The following is a 14755-nucleotide window of genomic DNA, read 5'->3' on the forward strand; positions in this document are numbered from 1 at the left end:
AGGGACTGTTGGTACCGCGCCGAGTGTAGCAAGGCCCTGTCCCGAGCTTCCTCCAGCTGGTCCAGCGATTCCTCTCGGCTGGCTTGGTTGCTTTGTTCGGTGTAGGCCCTCGCCCTCGGGGAGCCGTATTCCAGGTCAGTGGGCAAGATAGCTTCAGCCCCGTAGACCAGGAAAAACGGCGTGAAGCCCGTGGCACGACTCGGCGTCGTCCTTAGGCTCCAGACCACCGAGGGGAGTTCCTTCATCCATCGCCTGCCGAACTTGTTGAGGTCGTTGTAGATCCGAGGCTTGAGCCCTTGTAGAATCATGCCGTTGGCACGCTCTACCTGCCCATTCGACATGGGATGAGCCACGGCGGCCCAGTCCACCCGGATATGGTGATCTTCGCAAAAATCCAAGAATTTTTTGCCGGTGAACTGGGTGTCGTTGTCGGTGATGATGGAGTTCGGGACCACAAAGCGATGGATGATGTTGGTGAAGAATGCCACCGCCTGCTCGGACCTGATGCTGTTCAGAGGTCGGACCTCGATCCACTTGGAGAATTTGTCGATGGCGACCAGCAGGTGCGTGTAGCCCCCGGGCGCCTCCTGCAAGGGACCGACGAGGTCCAGACCCCATACAGCGAAGGGCCAGGTGATGGGTATTGTCTGCAGAGCCTGAGCGGGCAGGTGTGTCCGCTTCGCATAGAATTGGCACCCTTCGCAGGTGCGGACAATTCTAGTGGCGTCAGCCACCGCCGTTGGCCAGTAGAAGCCTTGCCGGAAAGCATTTCCAACAAGGGCTCGGGGTGCTGCATGGTGGCCGCAAGCCCCCGAGTGTACTTCTTGCAGCAGTTCCCGACCTTCGGCGATGGAGATGCATCGCTGGAGGATGCCCGAGGGGCTGCGATGGTAGAGCTCCTCTTCGTCGCCCAGCAAGATGAATGACTTGGCGCGTCGCGCTACCCGCCGAGCCTCGACTTGGTCGAGGGGTAGCTCTCCTCGACGGAGATATTGCAGGTACGGGGCCTGCCAATCTTGGTCTGGCGTGGCCCCGCTCTGCCCTTCCTCGACGTTCAATGCCCCGCCCTCGGGGGCCGAGGGTACCTCGGGCTGGGCCGAGGGTGCCTCGGGCTGAGCCGAGGGTACCTCGGGCTGAGCCGAGGGTACCTCGGGCTCGGGCGCGTCGTCGAGCTTGACGGAGGGTTGATGCAGATCCCGGGAGAAGACGTCCGGGGGGACTGTCGTTCGCCCCGAGGCTATCTTAGCCAGCTCGTCTGCGGTTTCGTTGTAGCGCCGAGCGATGCGGTTGAGCTCGAGCCCGAAGAACTTGTCTTCCAGGCGCCGAACCTCGTCGCAGTAGGCCTCCATCTTCGGGTCGCGGCAGTGGGAGTTCTTCATGACTTGGTCGATGACGAGCTGCGAATCACCGCGGGCGTCGAGGCGTCTGACCCCTAGCTCGATGGCGATCCGCAATCCGTTGACCAGAGCTTCGTACTCGGCCACATTGTTGGACGTCGGGAAGTGGAGGCGCAGCACGTAGCGCAAGTGCTTACCGAGGGGCGAGATGAAGAGCAGGCCCGCGCCGGCCCCCGTCTTCATCAGCGACCCGTCGAAAAACATGGTCCAGAGCTCCGGTTGGATCGGAGTCGTTGGCAGTTGGGTGTCGACCCATTCGGCCACGAAATCCGCCAACACTTGGGACTTGATGGCCTTTCGAGGGGCGAACGAGATCGTTTCGCCCATGATCTCCACCGCCCACTTTGCGATCCTGCCCGAGGCCTCTCGGCACTGGATGATCTCCCCCAGGGGGAAGGATGACACCACAGTCACCGGATGGGACTCGAAGTAGTGTCGTAGCTTCCGCCTTGTCAGGATCACAGCATACAGCAGCTTTTGAACTTGTGGGTAGCGGATCTTAGTCTCGGACAGCACTTCGCTGATGAAGTAGACCGGCCTCTGAACGGGCAATGTATGCCCTTCCTCCTGCCTTTCGACCACAATCGCGGCGCTAACCACCTGAGTGGTCGCGGCGACGTAGACCAAGAGGGTTTCTCCGTCCGCCGGCGGCACCAAGACTGGCGCCTTTGTAAGGAGCGCCTTCAGGTTGCCGAGGGCTTCCTCGGCCTCAGGGGTCCAAGCGAAACATTCGGCCTTCCTTAAGAGGCGGTACAGAGGCAGACCTCTTTCGCCGAGGCGTGAGATGAAGCGGCTCAGGGCCGCGAGGCATCCCATGACCCTCTGTACCCCTTTTAAGTCCTTGATGGGTCCCATGCTGGTGATGGCCGCAATCTTCTCCGGGTTGGCTTCGATGCCTCGCTCAGAGACGATGAACCCTAGGAGCATGCCTCGGGGTACCCCGAAGACACACTTCTCAGGATTAAGCTTGACTCCTTTCGCCTTGAGACACCGGAATGTCACTTCAAGGTCGGAGAGGAGGTCGGAAGCCTTCCATGTCTTGACTACGATGTCATCGACGTAGGCCTCGACTGTGCGACCGATGTGTTGGCCGAACACATGGTTCATGCACCGCTGGTACGTCGCGCCTGCATTCCTCAAGCCGAACGGCATGGTGACATAGCAGTACATGCCGAACGGCGTGATGAAAGAAGTCGCGAGCTGGTCGGACTCTTTCATCCGGATCTGGTGATACCCCGAGTAGGCATCGAGGAAGGACAGGGTTTCGCACCCAGCAGTGGAATCCACGATTTGGTCGATGCGAGGCAGAGGGTAGGGAACCTTCGGACATGCTTTGTTGAGACCAGTGTAGTCTACACACATCCGCCATTTCCCCCCTTTCTTCCTCACAAGCACAGGGTTGGCAAGCCATTCGGGATGGAATACCTCTTTGATGAACCCTGCCGCCATTAGCTTGTGGATCTCTTCGCCAATCGCTCTGCGCTTCTCCTCGTCGAATCGGCGCAGAGGCTGCCTGACGGGTCGGGCTCCGGCCCGAATATCCAGCGAGTGCTCGGCGACATCCCTCGGTATGCCGGGCATGTCCGAGGGACTCCACGCAAAGACGTCGGCGTTTGCGCGGAGAAAGTCGACGAGCACTGCTTCCTATTTGGGGTCGAGCCCGGAACCGATCCGGATCTGCTTGGTGGTGTCGCCACTGGGGTCGAGGGGGACGGCCTTGACCGTCTCCGCTGGCTCGAAGTTGCCGGCATGGCGCTTCACGTCTGGGACCTCCTTGGAGAGGTTCTCCAGGTCGGCGATGAGGGCCTCGGACTCGGCGAGGGCCTCGGCGTACTCCACGCACTCCACGTCGCATTCGAACGCGTGTTTGTACGTGGGGCCGACGGTGATGACCCCGTTGGGGCCCGGCATCTTGAGCTTCAGGTAGGTGTAGTTGGGGACGGCCATGAACTTCGCGTAGCATGGCCTCCCTAGCACGGCGTGGTAGGTTCCTCGGAACCCGACCACTTCGAACGTCAGGGTCTCCCTTCGGAAGTTGGAGGGTGTTCCGAAGCAGACTGGGAGGTCGAGTCGCCCGAGGGGCTGGACGCGCTTCCCAGGGATGATCCCGTGGAAGGGCGCAGCGCCTGCTCGGACGGAGGACGGATCGACGCGCAGAAGCTTGAGGGTCTCGGCGTAGATGATGTTGAGGCAGCTGCCCCCGTCCATCAGGACCTTGGTGAGCCTGACATCGCCGACAACGGGGTCAACGACGAGCGGGTATTTTCCCGGGCTCGGCACATGGTCGGGGTGGTCGGCCCGGTCGAAAGTGATGGGCTTGTCGGACCAGTCTAGGTAGACTGGCGCCGCCACCTTCACCGAGCAGACCTCCCGGCGCTCTTGCTTGCGGTGCTGAGCCGAGGTATTCGCCGCATGCCCTCCATAGATCATGAAGCAATCGCGGACCTCGGGGAACCCCCCTGCTGGGTGATCTTCGTTCTTGTCGTCGTCGTGGGCCCTGCCACCCTCGGCGGGTGGCCCGACCCTGTGGAAATGACGCCGAAGCATAACGCACTCCTCGAGGGTGTGCTTGACGGGCCCCTGATGGTAGGGGCACGGCTCCTTGAGCATCTTGTCGAAGAGGTTTGCACCTCCGGGGGGCTTCCGAGGGTTCTTATACTCGGCGGCGGCGACAAGGTCCGCGTCGGCGGCGTCGCGTTTCGATTGCGACTTCTTCTTGCCTTTCTTCTTGGCGCCGCGCGGAGCAGACGCCTCGGGAGCTTCTTCCGATGGGCGGCCCTGGGGCTGCTTGTCCTTTCGGAAGATAGCCTCGACCGCCTCCTGGCCGGAGGCGAACTTGGTGGCGATGTCCATCAGCTCGCTCGCCCTGGTGGGGGTTTTGCGACCCAGCTTGCTCACCAGGTCGCGGCAAGTGGTGCCGGCGAGGAACGCGCCGATGACATCCGAGTCGGTGATGTTGGGCAGCTCGGTGCGCTGCTTCGAGAATCGCCGGATGTAGTCCTGGAGCGACTCCCCTGGCTGTTGCCGGCAGCTTCGAAGGTCCCAGGAGTTCCCGGGGCGCACGTATGTGCCCTGGAAATTGCCAGCGAAGGCTTGGACCAAGTCGTCCCAGTTGGAAATCTGCCCCGGAGGCAGGTGCTCCAACCAGGCGCGAGCAGTGTCGGAGAGGAACAGGGGGAGGTTGCGGATGATGAGGTTGTCGTCGTCCGTTCCACCCAGTTGGCAGGCAAGGCGGTAGTCCGCGAGCCACAGTTCCGGTCTCGTTTCCCCCGAGTACTTTGTGATAGTAGTCGGGGGTCGGAACCGGGTCGGGAATGGCGCCCGTCGGATGGCCCGACTGAAGGCCTGCGGACCGGGTGGTTCGGGCGAGGGACTCCGATCCTCCCCGCTGTCGTAGCGCCCCCCACGCCTGGGGTGGTAGCCTCGGCGCACCCTTTCGTCGAGGTGAGCCCGACGGTCGCGTCGATGGTGCTCGTTGCCGAGGTGGCCCGGGGCCGCAGGCGCGGTGTTGCGCGTGCGCCCGGTGTAGACCGAGGCTTCCCGCATGAATCGGGAAGTCGCGGCATGAGGTTCCGAGGGATATCCTTGCCTCTGGGATGCAGTGCTCTCGGCCCGCCGGGCCGCAGCGCCTTCCAGGAGATTCTTGAGTTCTCCCTGGATTCGCCGACCCTCGGTGGTTGACGGCTCCGGCATCGCGCGGATGAGCATCGCTGCGGTTGCCAGGTTCTGACCGACCCCGCTGGATGCGGGCGGCGGCCTGATCCTGACATCGTTGGCGACGCGGTGCTAGAGACCTTGGGGCAGATGACGTATTTCTCCGGCCAGGGGTTGGCCCACCCATGCCTGTCCGACGTCCCGACGGATCGGCTCAAGCGCTCCTGTTCCCTCGTTGAGCCTGGCCTGCGCCTCGCGGACTTGCTCGAGTTGTGGGTCGTAACCCCCCGCCGGAGCGGGGACCACAGCTAGCTCCCGTGGGATGTCGGCGCGAGGCACCGGCCTGGGGAGGTCACCATCCTCCGGCATGCCAAGATGGTTGCCTTCGGTGGGATCCCCTAGCTCGATGTGGAAACATTCGCGGCTTGGGCCGCAGCTCTCGTCGCCAAGGCTGCGGCTTCCATCGGAACAGTCGGATAGACAGTAGTCACATGCGGTCATGAAGTCCTGCACGGCACTGGGGTTGCCAAGTCCGGAGAAATCCCAACCGATGCTGGGATCGTCATCTTCCTCGGACCCAGAGGGCCCGTAGGTCGAGACGTCCGTCAGTCGGTCCCAAGGCGACCGCATACAGAACCTCAGTGGGGTTGTACTCGCCTCAATGAGAGCGCCCGCCAAAACGAGGTCGTTTGGCGAGTTGAGGCCGAGTCGAAATGACGCAAGATGGGAGTTAGTCGTTACCTTTTGGTCGACGAGGAGCGACGTAGTCACACCGGGGACTGGTTGCGCCGTCATCCCTGGTTCGAGGGCGACGTCCTGCAGGCTTTCCGCGAGCGCGCCGGCGTCGTCTTCTTGCTCAAGGTCAGCGTGCCGCGGGGGGACGGCGCTCTCCTCCGTCTCGAACGCGAGGTCGACGTCCGGCGTGCCTTCCGTCGGGGCGTCGGGGGCGTCGATTCGCTCGACGGCCGACGAAGCGCGGCCTCCCGTCTGGCCTTGACGGCTCCGCCTCCTCCTCCGTTGGCGGGGGAGAGAACGGAGCGAGCCCGAATATTGCTCTTCCACCACGCGGGGAAGACGTCGTCGATTCCGCCGCCGGCGGGCGGGTTGTCGGTCGCCATTGTCGTAGTCGCGCGGCGGTGGAAGAAGTGTCATGTCGTAGCTGCCGTCGAAGGACATGAACTCGAGAGTCCTGAAACGAAGCACCGTCCCGGGCCGGAGAGGTTGCTGGAGACTGCCCATCTGGAGCTTGACGGGGAGCTGTTCGTCAGCACGCAGCAGGCCCCTACCTGGCGCGCCAAATGTCGGCGTTTCGAGACAGGGGGGTCCCTAAGCCGACGAGTGAGTGTGCTGCGTGCCCCAGCCCAGATGGGTCGAGCGCGTGGGCGAGCGTGAAGGGGGGAGAGGCGAGGTGGCCGGAGCCGAGCGTGAGAGAGGTGGAAGTCCCGCGGCCTTCGTGTTCGTCCCACGCCCAGGTCAGGTGCGCTTGCAGTAGGGGGGTTACAAGCGTCCACGCGGGTGAGGGAAGCGAGCGGCCCCAAGAGAGCGCCTGTCCCGTCCTCGGTCCCGCGCGGCCAACCTTCTCTGAGAAGGCCCTGGTCCTTCCTTTTATAGTCGTAAGGAGAGGATCCAGGTGTACAATGGGGTGGTGTAGCAGAGTGCTACGTGTCTAGCGGAGGGAGAGCTAGCGCCCTAGGTACATGCCAATGTGGCAGCCGGAGAGATCTGGGCACCCTGCTGGCGTGATGTCGTGGCTGTCGGAGGTGCGGCGGAGCCTGATGGAGGGACAGTTGTTGGAGCGGTCGAGTCCTTGCTGACGTCGTCCGGCTTCCGTAAGAGAGCTGGGGGCCGCCGTCGTCATGGAGCTTGTGGAGCACCATCATTGCCCCTCTGGCGGAGCTGGCCGGATGAGACGTCGGTCTTGTTCTCCGTGACCCGAGTCGATTCGGGGTAGGATGATGATGGCGCCTCCTGTTGACGTGGCGGTCTGTGCCCTAGGCAGGGCGACGTGGGGTTTCCTCCGAAGCCGAGGTTGAGTCTGCCTTCTGTTGCCGTGGCCGAGCCCGAGCCAAGGGGTCGGGCGAGGCGGAAGTCGTTCGGCCGAGGCCAGGGCGGAGTCCGAGCCCTGGGGTCGGGCGAGGCGGAGTTTCGTCGTCTTCCGGGTCTTAGCCCGAGTCCGAGCCCTGGGGTCGGGCGGAGCGGAGTTCGCCGTCTTCCGGGTCTTAGCCCGAGTCCGAGCCCTGGGGTCGGGCGGAGCGGAGTTCGTCGTCTTCCGGGTCTTAGCCCGAGTCCGAGCCCTGGGGTCGGGCGGAGCGGAGTTCGCTGTGGCGCCTTTGGCAAGGCCTGATTGCCTGTCAGACTCACTCTGTCGAGTGGCACTGCAGTCGGAGTGGCGCAGGCGGCGCTGTCCTTCTGTCAGACTGGCCAGTGGAGCGGTGGAGTGACGGCGGTCACCTCGGCTCTGCCGGGGGCGCGTGTCAGGATAGAGGTGTCAGGCCACCTTTGCGTTAAATGCCCCTGCAATTTGGTCAGTTGGTGTGGTGATTTAGTCAAGGTTGCTTCTGAGCGAAGCCAAGGCCTTGGGCGAGCCGGTGATGTGTCCGCCATAAAAAGGGGGCCTCGGGCGAGACGGAAGTCTCTCGAGGTCGGCTGCCTTTGGCCGAGGCTAGGCTCGGGTGAAGCGTGATCGAGTCACTCGTGTGGACTGATCCCTGACTTAATCGTGCCCATCAGGCCTTTGCAGCTTTATGCTGATGGGGGTTACCAGCTGAGAATTAGGCGCCTTGAGGGTACCCCTAATTATGGTCCCCGACAACTGTTCCCGCCCGATGCCGAGGTTGGGCTCGGATGAGGTTGCGTCCCTTGGTAGACGAGGCCCTGACTTGAACTGCGCTTTATCAGTTGTTTATGGTTTGTTCCGAAGATGTTTCCCAGCCGGATTAAGGAGCATTGAGGGTACCCCTAATTACGGTACCCGACAGTAGCCCCCGAGCGTCAAAGGGAGTGCGAGCACTCGCTTGGAGGTTCTGCCGGATTTTTGCAAGGGGACCGACCCTTCTCGGTTATATTTTGTTCCAGTGGGTGCGCGCGAGCGCACCCGCCGGGTGTAGCCCCCGAGGCCTCGGAGGAGTGGTTTGACTCCTCTGAGGTCTTAATTCTTTTTGCGATGCCTCGGTCAGCCTTGTTGTTTCCTCATGTGGCCTGGCCGTAGCCCGGGTGCATGGTCAGGCTCCGAGTTTTCACGCTGGTTTGTTGACGTGGTCAACGGTTCGGCCGTAGCCTAGTGCGAGAGCAGCCCCCGAGCCTCTGCACGGAGTAAGAGGACGATCAAGGACCGTCTCGACTTTTATGGTACGCCCCTTCGTCGTCTCTCCGCAAGGAGGAAGGGGGGGGAAAGCGCCATGTTACCCTCAGGGGGCACCGAACATGGTGTTTCCAGTGAGTTGCTAGCAGGTGATCCGAGTGGACGCCCGAGCTCCGTTCGATAAGGGTCGGCTAGTGGCCCAGAGACGCGCTCCAAAATTACCTGCAGGTGATTTGCCGCACCCGGACCCATTCGATAGGGTTCGAGGGCTCGATGCTCCCTCTGGTGGGATTCTGTTACAAAATCGTTCCCGCTGGTCTTGGAAATGTCCTAGGGTACCTCGGGAGCGTAGCCCGAGCCTCGGCCATGTAACAGACGTACCCAGGGTCATCCCTGACTCTGCGTGCTATGGGGCGGCTTTCAAACCCTTCCAAGGGGCCAGCCTTCGAACTCCTGATCAGTAAAGGGCTCGGAGCCCGAGTGCTCTGGGGCGGTTGCCGAACCCCGGAGGGCGCAACCTTCGAACCCCTGATCAGTAGGAGGGCTCGGGGCCCGTTTCCTTCGCTGGGAAGGATCCTTTTCGAAATATCCCCTTTCCCGGTCCCTGTGGCAAGAGAGAGAGAGAGGGAAAGAAAAAGGACATGAATTTAAATAAGGTGGCGCACCTTTTTTGATGCGGTCATCATGATGGAGGCGAAACGGCGCCCGCTTCTCCTGCCGGAGGTGTCGCTTGCTCTGCTAAGGAGTTAATGCGATGGGACGGGCGATTCGCGGGGCGTCTGTCGTGCGTGCGCGAGCCATTTGAGGGACGGAACACGGGCACATCGTCTTTACTCCGTGGGAGAGGGCTCCCCTGCCGTTTCAGGAGAGGGTGCGAGCCTGTAGGTGATTGGACTGTTGCTTCCGCCCGTCAGTTGCTGCAATTACTGTCGGCCCGCCTCTGGTCATATCAACCGTCGTGCCTATCCTCGCGGCTGACTGACCCGTGATCGTTGCACTCAATTGGCACTGTTGGGTCACGCGGGCTACCTCGAGTCGCGGCACTGGTTCTGCAGTCGAGAAGACGCAGCATTGGCGCGAGTGGTGGTGCGGTTTCCTTGCACGTAGTAACCGTTGCGCCGGTTACATGACATGTGGGTCCGGGCCTCCATGCTGGACCGCTGGATGCGACGAAGCCGAAAGGGCGCACAACCGTGGTGCGGTTGCATGCTTCCTGCGTGGCGGTCCGCCCTTTCGACCGCTGGTTTCGGCGAGGAGGAGGAATGCTTATAACCGCGGGGCGATTACATGCTTCGCGAGCGGCGATTTGGCTTCTTCGCGTTTCGGGTCAGCTCACATGTCGCATGGGACCCAGCCCCCGTGTTGTAGGGTGAGGACCTTGGAGCACGTCAGTGGAGACTTCGCTCGTGACGCTTGGAGGTGCGAGTGAGGAGATTTGCCTTTTTAAAAAGGGGTCGACCCCCCGGGTGGTAGTCATGCCTTCACACTCCTTGCATTCATCGCGTCTTTCCACTTTCCGAACCTCCAGACGGGGTGCACCCGTGTTGCCTTCTTCTTGCTGCTATTGGAGGAGCACGACCTCGTGGGGGTTGTCGCTCTTCAGCCATCGCTCGACTTCAAGGATTTTCATCATGCAGCCCGGCTGCAGTCCCTCACCAATGGTCATCCGTAGGGATGATCACCAGCCTTGTGGTGGGGAGAAGCAAGTCAGGCTGTGGCCTCTGCCCCGCCCTCAGCTTCAAAGATGTTCATCATCCGGGCTGGGGAGGAGGGCGCGCCGAGTTGGGTCCTGCCTCTGCATGGGCTGGTGGCCCGCTTCTTCCTCCAACATTCGGGGGAGAAGGGCATCCTCCAGCCCTGCGGAGGAAGCGTCCCCCAGCCATGCGGGGGAAGGCGAACTGCTGCTGCCTGGTCACGGTGCAGCTATCCGTCCTCCATCCGGGCGACGGCCGTGCCGTGCGCAGGCGGCTGCTGTCGCCAGTGCTGAAGTGGTGGGCGCCGCTGGTGAGGCTTCCCACCGCAGCGGTGGTTGCTTCCACCGGCGAGACCGTCAGTGCCACCTGCGCTCCGGACCTCCGGCTCTTTGGCTTCAATGGCTGGTTCTCGTCCCTCGTGAGGGGACGTGAGTGAGGGCCTTTTTGCAGTAGCGTTTGCCCTGAGGCCATCGCTGCTGCTGTCTAGCCGCCTGAGTCGGAGGTCGTTGCCGCGCTGCCGGTGCAGCGGTCGTCGGCGAGCCACCCAGAGTTTGTTATCCCGCAGGCCTTCTGGTGTGGAGGTTGTTCATTCTTGCGGGAATGGACCCAAAGTCCCGTTTGTAATGGTACCCTCTTGAGAACGAGATGTAATAGCTTTAAGTACTAAGACATCTGTCGTAGGTCGGGACAACCGCCGAGGGCGCTGCCGACGTCTAAGTCTAGGTACCATTGTTACCCCAAGTACGTGTGTTCTTTCTTTGTGGCTGCTGAGGCCTGAACATTTGGGTATAAAGTCGTGCTTCTTTCCTCTTGTTTCGAGCATTAGGACTTGTTCGTCGTTAGCAGAATCACTTATCCGAGCGTGAGCTACCTTTCGCGGAAGGTGACGAGTGAGGTATCCGTATCCCGGAGGCGTAGGAGTCCCTCGGCTCGATCGGCCTTGCCGTTCAAGGTCTCTCGCTCGTCATTCGGATTCCGTTATCGACGTAGTCAAAAGGCACGAAAGTTGTTTTGGCGAAAAACTTTTCCGAGGAAAGTTTTGGCGTAGAGGGGGCTTCCCCCTTTCTAGACCCGAGGCGACCGCTCTGGCCGGGACCCTTGCGGAGGGTCTGGCCGTGGTCGTCGGGTCTGCCCAAGCCATGGCCTCACAGCAGCGTGCCCGGGTTGAGGGTATGTTTTGCCCGCTCTATGACTTTGTTTTTGTCTCCATTCTTCTCCTTGCGTCTGAAGAATGTTGTCCTGTGTCTGCAGGGTTCGAGACGGCTCTTAGCGAGGCCATCAAGAACTGCAAGGCGCTTGCCGAGGCGGCTGAGCAGAAGGAGGCTGACCATGTGGCCATGTCCGAGGCTATCTCGGCCTTTTGCTAGGCCTTTGGACTCGACGGCGTCCCCTCGGGTAGCTCCCCCTAGAGTCATCTGCGGGCCTTGGGCGGCCATGTGCGCAACAGACTCCGTGGGGCGCTACACCATGGCGTCAGGAAGGCCTTCGCCGTGCTCGCTTCCCACTACGACGTGGATCTGGAGCGGGTCAGCGAGGGGTACTGCTTACCCGATGAAGAGGAAGATGCCTTAGCCGAGGTCCAGATGCTTGACGTGGCTGTCGAGGGCCCAAATGCGGCGTTGGCTTCCTCCTTTGAGGTGGAGGTCCTTCTGCCCGTGTCGCCGCCTGGCGCCAGGCCAGATTCTGCCGAGGGTGGAAATGACGCCGAGCGTGCTGCTCCTCCCCGTGCCGATGTCTGAGCCTGCAAGAACAGTTTGCTTGAAGTATGCGTATGTTTTTTGTGGCCGCTGAGGCCTAAACATTTTAATGTCGGATTATAAAGCTGCGTTTTCTTTCCTCTCGTTTCGTGTGTTAGGACTTGTTCGGTAGCAGAATCGCTTATCCGAGCGTGAGTTACTTTTCGCGGAAGGTGATGAGTGAGGTATCCATATCCTAGAGGCGTAGGAGTCCCTCGGCTCGGTCGGCCTTGCTGCTTACGTGTTCTCCCGTCGTTTTTAGGATTCTGTTATCGACGCAGTTGAAAAAGGCATGAAAGTCGTTCTGGCAGAAAAGTTTTCAAGCGTTAGGACTTGTTCGGTAGCAGAATCGCTTATCCGAGCGTGAGTTACTTTTCGCGGAAGGTGATGAGTGAGGTATCCGTATACTGGAGGCGTAGGAGTCCCTCGGCTCGGTCGGCCTTGCCATTCAAGGTCTCTCTCGCTCGTCTTTAGGATTCTGTTATCGACGCGGTCGAAAAGCGCGAAAGACGTTCTAGCAAAAGACTTTTCCGAGGAAAATTTTGATGCAGAGGGGGTTCCCTCCTTCTAGCCCCCGAGGGAGGGTCGGGCTTTGCCGAGGCAAGGCTGATCCTTCCTTGATGGTTATACTTTATTTATGCATGTAAAGAAAAGCGAGGTACATGAACGACTTGAAACATTTTAAGGGTAAAAGCGACGTAGCTGTTGGATGTTCCAAGCGTTGCTGTAGACCTCGCCTTGATCATTGGCCAGCTTGTATGTCCCGGGCTTCAAAACCTTGGCGATGATGAAGGGCCCTTCCCAGGGAGGAGTAAGCTTGTGGCGCCCTCGGGCGTCTTGTCGCAGCCGAAGTACCAAGTCTCGCACTTGGAAGCCTCGGGGCCAAACCCTTCGGGCGTGGTAGCGTCGCAGAGACTGTTGATACCGTGTCAAGTGTAGTAAGGCCACGTCCCGAGCCTCTTCTAGCTGGTCCAACGAATCTTCTCGGTTGGTCTGGTTGCTTGAGTCGCCGTAAGCCTTTGTCCTCGGGGAACCGTATTCTAAGTCCGTGGGTAGGATGGCCTCGGCCCCATAGACTAGAAAGAACGGCGAGAAACCCGTGGCCCGGCTCGGCGTCGTCCTCAGACTCCAAACCACCGAGGGTAGCTCTTTTATCCACCGCTTGCTGAACTTGTTGAGGTCGTTGTAGATCCTCGGCTTTAGTCCCTGCAAAATCATACCGTTGGCGCGCTCCACCTGCCCATTTGTCATTGGGTGAGCTACGGCGGCCCAGTCCACACGGATGTGGTGGTCTTGCAGAAGTCCAGGAACTTCTTCCCAGTGAACTGCGTGCCATTGTCGGTGATGATGGAGTTTGGGACCCCAAAGCGATGGATGATATTTGTAAAGAACGCCACCGCCTGCTCGGACCTGATGTTGGTTAAGGGTCGGACCTCGATCCACTTGGAGAATTTGTCGATGGCGACCAGCAGGTGCTTGAAGCCCCCGGGTGCCTTCTGCAAGGGACCGACGAGGTCCAGACCCATACGGCAAACGACCAAGTGATGGGTATTGTTTGCAGGTTCTGAGCGGGCAGGTGCGTCTATCTCGCGTAGAATTGACACCCTCGGCAGGAGCATCCAATCCTAGTGGCGTCGGCCACCGCGGTCGGCTAGTAGACCCCTGTCGGAAAGCGTTTCCCACGAGGGCCCGAGGTGCTGCATGGTGACCGCAAGCCCCCGAGTGTATTTCTTGTAACAGCTCTTGTCCTTGGTCGACAGATATGCATCGTTGGAGAATGCCTGAGGGGCTGTGGTGGTACAACTCTTTTTCATCACCCAGTAAAACGAACGACTTGGCGCGCCGAGCCAGTCGCCGAGCTTCGGCCTTGTCGAGAGGCAGCTCTCCTCAGAGGAGATATTGCAGGTACAGGGTCTGCCAGTTTTGGTTTGGCGCAACCCCATTCCGTTCTCACTCGATGCGCAAGGCCTCACCCTCGGCGGTCGAGGGTACCTCGGGCTGGGCCGAGGTCTCGTCGGGTTCGGGCGCGTCGTCGAGTTTCACGGATGGTTGATATATGTCCCTGGAGAAGAAGTCCGGGGGAACCGTCGTTCGCCTCGAGGCTATTTTATCTAGCTCATCCGCCGTCTCGTTGTACCGCCGAGCAACATGATTGAGTTCTAGCCCGTGGAACTTATCTTCCAAGCGCCGAACTTCGTCGCAATAGGCCTCCATTTTTTGATCGCTGTAGTGGGAGTTCTTCATGACTTGGTAAATGACAAGTTGCGAGTCGCCCCGAGCGTCGAGGCGCCGAACCCCTAGCTCGACGGCGATGTGCAACCCGTTAACCAAAGCCTCGTACTCGGCCACGTTGTTTGATGCCGGAAAATGGAGGCACAACACATAGCGCACATGCTTCCCGAGGGGTGAGATGAAGAGCAAGCTAGCACCTGCCCCTGTTTTCATCAGTGACCCATCGAAGTACATGGTCCAAAGTTCGGGCTAGATTGGAGCCGTCGGTAATCGGGTGTCGACCCATTCAGCCAGGAAGTCCGCCAAGACTTGGGACATTATGGCCTTCCGAGGGGCAAATGAAATAGTTTCGCGCATGAGTTCCACTGCCCATTTTGCTATCCTACCCAAGGCCTCTCGGCACTGGATGATCTCTCCCAGGGGGAAGGATGACACCACAGTCACCGGATGAGACTTGAAGTAGTGTCGCAACTTTCGCCGTGTCAGAATTACTGCGTATAGTAGCTTCTGGATTTGCGGGTAGCGGATCTTGGTCTCGGATGGCACCTCACTGATGAAGTAGACCGGCCTCTGGACGAGCAGTGCATGCCCCTCTTCTCGTCTCTCGACTACGATCGCGGCGCTGACCACCTGAGTGGTTGCGGCTACGTAGATCAAGAGGGCTTCTCCCGCAGCGGGGGGCACCAAGATGGGCGCGTTAGTAAGGAGTGCCTTTAAGTTTCCAAGGGCTTCCTCGGCCTC

The sequence above is a fragment of the Zea mays genome, chromosome 7, assembly GCF_902167145.1.
Source record: "Zea mays cultivar B73 chromosome 7, Zm-B73-REFERENCE-NAM-5.0, whole genome shotgun sequence".
Classification (NCBI taxonomy): Eukaryota; Viridiplantae; Streptophyta; class Magnoliopsida; order Poales; family Poaceae; genus Zea; species Zea mays.